The sequence below is a fragment of the Oryctolagus cuniculus genome, chromosome 3, assembly GCF_964237555.1.
Source record: "Oryctolagus cuniculus chromosome 3, mOryCun1.1, whole genome shotgun sequence".
NCBI lineage: Eukaryota > Metazoa > Chordata > Mammalia > Lagomorpha > Leporidae > Oryctolagus > Oryctolagus cuniculus.
The window spans coordinates 24152720-24159057 of NC_091434.1; the positions used below are offsets into that span (position 1 = coordinate 24152720).

The 6338-nt window shown below is 43.5% G+C and overlaps 1 pseudogene; it reads right to left on the reverse strand.

The window, feature by feature from the left end:
- Window positions 1–612: 612 nt before the first annotated feature.
- Window positions 613–1447, reverse strand: LOC100346366 (large ribosomal subunit protein uL15-like; annotated as a pseudogene).
- Window positions 1448–6338: the final 4891 nt, after the last annotated feature.

The following is a 6338-nucleotide window of genomic DNA, read 5'->3' on the forward strand; positions in this document are numbered from 1 at the left end:
ACTCTCTCTCTTTTTCCTTCGCCACCCCTTCACTCCGGTCTGTAGGGTATTCCCCAATAAACCCTTTCCCTTACTCCGGTGTCCGGTGTGCTTTGCGATGGCTAACATTAAGATATAACAAGAAGTCTTCCATCCACTGGTTTACTCCCCAAATGGCTGTAATGGCCAGAGCTGAGCTGATCTAAAGCCAGGAGCTTCTTCTGGGTCTCCCATGTAGTGTAGGAACTCAAGCACTTGGGCCATCTTCTGCTTTCCCAGGCCATAGCAGAGAGCTGGATTGGAAGTGGAGCAGCCGGGATTCGAACTAGCGCCCATGTGGGAAGTTGGCACTGCAATCCAGGGCTTTCACCCACTGTGCCACAGTGCAAGCCCTAGGATGATGCATCTTAATCCCATGGAAAATGATGTATAAAGACTTCAGCCTCCTAATGCAAGCTATCTCCATTCTTCTTTCTAGGCAATAATAAGGGAAGTCTAGAAATTGTTTAAAAATTAAGTTATGGTACCAATAATATTCTTCCTTGAATGCTGAATTTATTTAACACCTCTTGTTTGACCTCTTGTTTGTGATTTTTTTTTAAAGTATTTGCTAGCATTTAATGAACCGTGGCTTCAAGCCACCAGGACACAGGCTCCCCCACGCCCTTAATCTTCTCCTCAGCTCTTCTGCTGAAGAATTTGGCCTTCACCATGACAGGCTGCTTTGGGAGCTTTCCCTTTCCCAGAACTTTGTAATAGCCTGACCACACCACATCAATGATGGGAGCAGCTCCAGTCTTGTTCTTGGCAGCATTTACCCATGTCTGCTCATTGACCAACGTCCACAGCTTATCAAGGCTGACAGTTGGGCAGAAGCTCTGGTTCCTCTTTTTTTTTTATTTTTTATTTATTTATTTTTTTGACAGGCAGAGTGGATAGTGAGAGAGAGAGACAGAGAGAAAGGTCTTCCTTTGCCGTTGGTTCACCCTCCAATGGCCGCCGCGGCCAGCGCGCTGCGGCCGGTGCACCGCGCTGATCCGATGGCAGGAGCCAGGTACTTATCCTGGTCTCCCATGGGGTGCAGGGCCCAATACTTGGGCCATCCTCCACTGCACTTCCTGGCCACAGCCTAGAGCTGGCCTGGAAGAGGGGCAACCGGGACAGAATCCGGCGCCCCGACCGGCACTAGAACCCGGTGTGCCAGCGCTGCAAGGCGGAGGATTAGCCTAGTGAGCCACGGCGCCAGCCATCTGGTTCCTCTTTAAGTGGTAATGCCTCATACCAACTTTCCCGAAGTAATCTGGGTGATATTTATCAAAGCTGATCCTGTGGTGATGCATGCCACCCGCATTACCTTGGCCTCCTGGGTGCTTCCGGTGCTTGCCGATGCGGCCGTGGCTGTGGCTCACGTGACCGCGCAGTTTCCGGGTCTTCCTCAGTCTGGATGGCATGTCGGCTGCCGAGACGAAAGAGCTTGTTTGTGATTATTGGCTTTCTATTACCTAAAATTTCCAAGAAGTTTTTTTTTTTTATTTTTCAAAGATTTTATTTATTTATTTGAAAGACAAAGTTGCAGAAAGAGAGAGACAGACAGGTCATCCATCCACTAGTTCACTCCCAAATGGCTGAAACAGCCAGAGCTGAGCCAATCCGAAGCCAGGAGCCAGGAGCTTCTTCCAGGTCTCCCACGTGGGTGCAGGGTCCCAAGCACTTGGGCCATCTTCTACTGCTTTCTCAGGAGCATTAACAGGGAGGTGGACTGAGAGAGGAGCAGCTGGGACATGAACTGGCACCCATACGGGATGACGGTGCCGCAGGTGGAGACTCAACCTAGAGTGCCACAGCGCCGGCTCTCCCCTGGAAGCTTTAAATCTGTGATTGTCTCTAAAATCCCTGGAGAGTGGAATGGGAGCATTTTCCTTCCAATACAGTCATACTTGTGTCCTAGAATCTGAATTCATGATTTTCCATTAGTTCTTTCTAAATTGCATTAGAGAAAATAGTTTGAATAATTTTACTATTCACAGGAAGATGTCAGAGAAGAAAATACTTCACATCATAAAAAGATATTATAGTAGTATTGAAGCTCATTTTTTAAATGCTTGCAAAGCCTCTAGCATTACATCTTGGTTATTCAACTATAATTATCTGGATAAATTCAGGCAAAAGCCATGTAATTGCTTTTAATTAAATATAGTTAAAAATGCAGCCTTGAAGTTTGTTGAAATTATATGTGTGTGTATATACATTTTATTGTAGAAATTTCTAATTTTATTAGTCAAAGTTTTTTGAACTCTTTGGATTCTGGCTGGTGCCGTGGCTCACTAGGCTAATCCTCCACCTGCGGTGTCGGTACCCTGGGTTCTTGTCCCAGTTGGGGTGCTGGATTCTGTCCTGGTTGCTCCTTTTCCAGTCCAGCTCTCTGTTGTGGCCCAGGAAGGCAGTGGAAGATGGCCCAAGTGCTTGGGCCCTGCACCTGCATGGGAGACCAGGAGGAAGCACCTGACTCCTGGCTTTGGATTGGCACAGTGCACCGGCCGTAGCAGCCATTTGGGGGGGTGAACCAACAGAAGGAGGACCTTTCTCTCTGTCTCTCTCTCTCACTGTCTAACTCTGCCTGTCAAAAAAAAAAGTCAGCAAATGTGATTGAAATATGGCAGACACCTTAACCAAGGGCTCAAGATTAAAATCTTGAAAGATGGTGAAATTTGGATGTTAACACTGTATTTCAGTGAGAAACTTCACAAAATTATAGACTTCCTAATGTTTACTGTCAGGGACAGAATCTTTATTTGATGTAGTTACTCATTATTTCTTGAGTGCCTCATAAGTATTCAAAGATAAGCAATTATTACTTAGTTGACATTTACTGAATCTCCACAGGCAAATCTAGTATACAAGGGTACTTCAAAAAACTCATGGAAAATACATATTATGAGAGAACTATGCAAGGATTCCAAAATTTTCTGCACCATTATCTTTTTTTAAAAGATTTATGTATTTATTTGAAAGTCAGAGTTACACAGAGACTGAAGGAGAGGAAGAGAGAGAGAAGTCTTCTATCCACTGGTTCACTCTCCAGAAGGCTGCAATGGCCAGAGCTGCGCCGATCTGAAGCTAGGAAGAGGAGCTTCCTCTGAGTCTTCCACATGGGTGCAGGGGCCCAGACTTGGGCCATATTCTGCTGCTTTCCCAGGACATAGCAGAGAGCTGGTTTAGAAGTGGAGCAGCTGAGACTTGAACCAGCACCCATATGTGATGCTGGCACTGCTGGCAGCGGCTTCCCCTGCTACACCACAGCGCTGGCCCCAACCATTATCTTTTAATTCCATTTTCCCATGAATACTTTGAAGTATTCTGATAGAACACACATGTCATTTAGGAAAGAGCTCTAGACAGAATACTTTACACTATTGGGACTACACTGGGCTCCAGAATTTTGTCTTAAAATATTTTGTGTCTTCATGGTCCAGGCATCTTTAAGATTTATAATAAATGAAATTTAACCCAAAGAATAAAATAAATGTCCTAGAATCCCAATTGATGTAAATCAATAATTGAATAAATAAAAATCGAGATGAGTATGAATACTTCTTACAGAAGAGTTCCAATTAGTAGAATCAGTACAAGGAAGGGGGTGAATGTTAACTCACCATTATAACACTACAGGATAGAGAAAAGAGCAAAGGCAAGACATTGGAGAAAAGATATTCTTTTCAAGAAATTGTACTGAAACAACTGGGTATCCTTTTCTAAAAAAGGGTGCTAATATAGGGCTCACACCTTTCACAAAAATGAACTCAAAATATATCATAACTGTGGGGAGCAACCCGGACTAGACTAAGTTACTGGAATTAGGACTTATTCTATGCATCTGCTCTCCCACAATATGGCGCTGGGAGAGAAGAAAGAGGCTTCTACACAGCTGCCTCCAGTTCAGCCAATAAACTGTAGGACTTGCTCCTGATTGGAGGAGAGCAGCGTACTCGGCGTGTGGGCAGCCGAGTTGGGATTGGCAGATGAGGACTATAAAGGAGGAGAGAGACGGCATGCACGAAGGAACATCTAAGGGGAACATCTATCTGAAGGAACACCTGTGCAGCCCCCGAGAGAGCCGGCCGGCGGTGTGCCGCTCCCCCGCGGAAGTGGGGAATGTGGCAGGGGGAACTGCCCTTCCACGGAGGTGGAAGGGACGGTAGCCAACCCAGGAAGAACCAGCAGCAAACCCGGGGAGGGCCGAGCAGACGAAAGAACAGCGCAGGGTCCTGTGTCGTTCCTCCACGAAGACGGGGAGCGACAATAACATTTACTAACACTCAGCTATTCAGTAAATCACTTTAGTTATCAGAGCTGTAAATTCCTTCTTTGTCAAATGGGGACAATGGTAGCTACTTTGCCTTGAAAGGTTCACATAGCATAAAATGGCAAAATGTTTGTAAAACACTGAGTCAGATCCTGGATATCTTGGATATATACTGATTTCTTAGTGTTTGAGAAAAGAACATGCCAAAACAAGCCAAAAATTCCAACCTGGCTCATGGATCTGAACATAAAGGATAAACTACAGTGTTCTAGAAGAAAATCTGGATGATATGGGATTTGGTGATGATTATTTAGAGATGATATCAAAAGCATGATTTATGAAAAATTGATAAATATATTAAAATTAATAACTATTGAAATTAAAATACCTGCTCTACAAAAGAAACTCAAGGGAATCCACAGATTGGGGGAACTATTTGCAAAAGACATATCTGATAAGGGGTTGTTATATCAAAAGCACAGAGAACTCTTAAAACCAAATAAGAAAGGAAATTGTTAAAAATGGACCAAGGACCTTAAAAACACCTGCCTAAAGAGGAGAGAGATAAGAAACATATGGAGAGATGCCCCTCTTGATTTTCATCAGGGAAATGCAAACCAAACAACAATGAGATAGCACAGGACACTAATTAGAAGTGTCAGAATACTGACAACAAATTCTAGCAAAGATGTAGGGCAACAGGACTTTCTCATCTGCTAGTGGGAATGCAAAGTGGTACAGCTACTTTGCAAGATAGTTTGGCAACTTCTTATTGTACTAAATGTTTTCTTACCATATGATATAACAGCTGCATTCCTTGATAATTAAAAAAAGTTAAAAATGTAAGTCCACACAAAGACATGGCTACAGATGTTTAGAGCAACTTTATTCATAATGGTAAAAATCAGAAACAACTAAGCTCGCCTTCAGGAGATGAATGTGAAAGTAAACCGTGGCATGCCCAGAAAGCTGAATATTGTTTTTCTTTATAAAGAAATGAGTGAGGTGGGCATTTGGCCTGGACATCAAGATGCCTGTTAGGACACCCTCATCCCACTTCTGAGTACTTGAGTTTGGTTCTTGGCTCCAGTTCCTGATCTTAGCTTCCTTCAGTAGAGTCCCTAGGATGTAGCAATGATAGATGGTTCATGTTACCAAAATGGGAAATCTTGAGTTCCAGGCATCTCATTTGCTTGATCAAGCCTCAGGGATTGTAAGCATTTGGGGAATGCACCATTGGGTGGGTGCTCAGTTTTTCTGTGTGTCAGTCTGTCTGACTTTCTGTGTCTCAAATAAATAAAATTTAAAATAAACATTAACGAGAAGACATAAAAAGACATGTTGAAACCTTAAATGCATATTACCAAATGAAGGCAGCCAGTCTGAAAAGGCTACACAGTATGAATCCAACTATATGGCTATTCTAGAAAAGACAATATTGTGCCAGCAGTTCAAAGGAATCAATGGATGCCTGAGTTTAGTGGGGAAGGGCCCATGAAGAGGTAGAACACATAGCATTCTTTGGGCAGCAGAACTACTTTTCATGATGCTATAGTGGTGGATACATGTCACTATACATTTGTCCAAACCCATAGAATATACACCAACAATGAGCCTAACATAAACTATTGACTTTAGGTGATGATAATGTGTCAATGTAAACTCATCAATAGTAACAAATAGACCAGTATGTGTGTGTGTATGTGTGTAGAGGTGGCGGACGGTTGTGTGTTATAGAGAGGCTATTCATGTGTGGGAGATGTTGTTTTATGGGATATCTCTGCACCTTCCTCCCAGCTTTACCCCTCAAAAATAGTCTTTTTTTAAAAAAAAAAAAAAACATTTATTTATTTGAAAGGAAGAGGCAGAGACAGAGAGGTCTTCCATCTGCTGACTCACTCCCAGATGGCTGCAACGGCCAGATCTGGGCTGATCAGAAGCCAGGTGCCAGGAGATTCCTCCTGGTTTCCCACACTGGTGCAGGGGTCCAAGGACTTGGGCCATCTTCCTCTGCTTTCCCAGGCCATAATGGAGAGCTGGATTAGAAGCAGAGCAA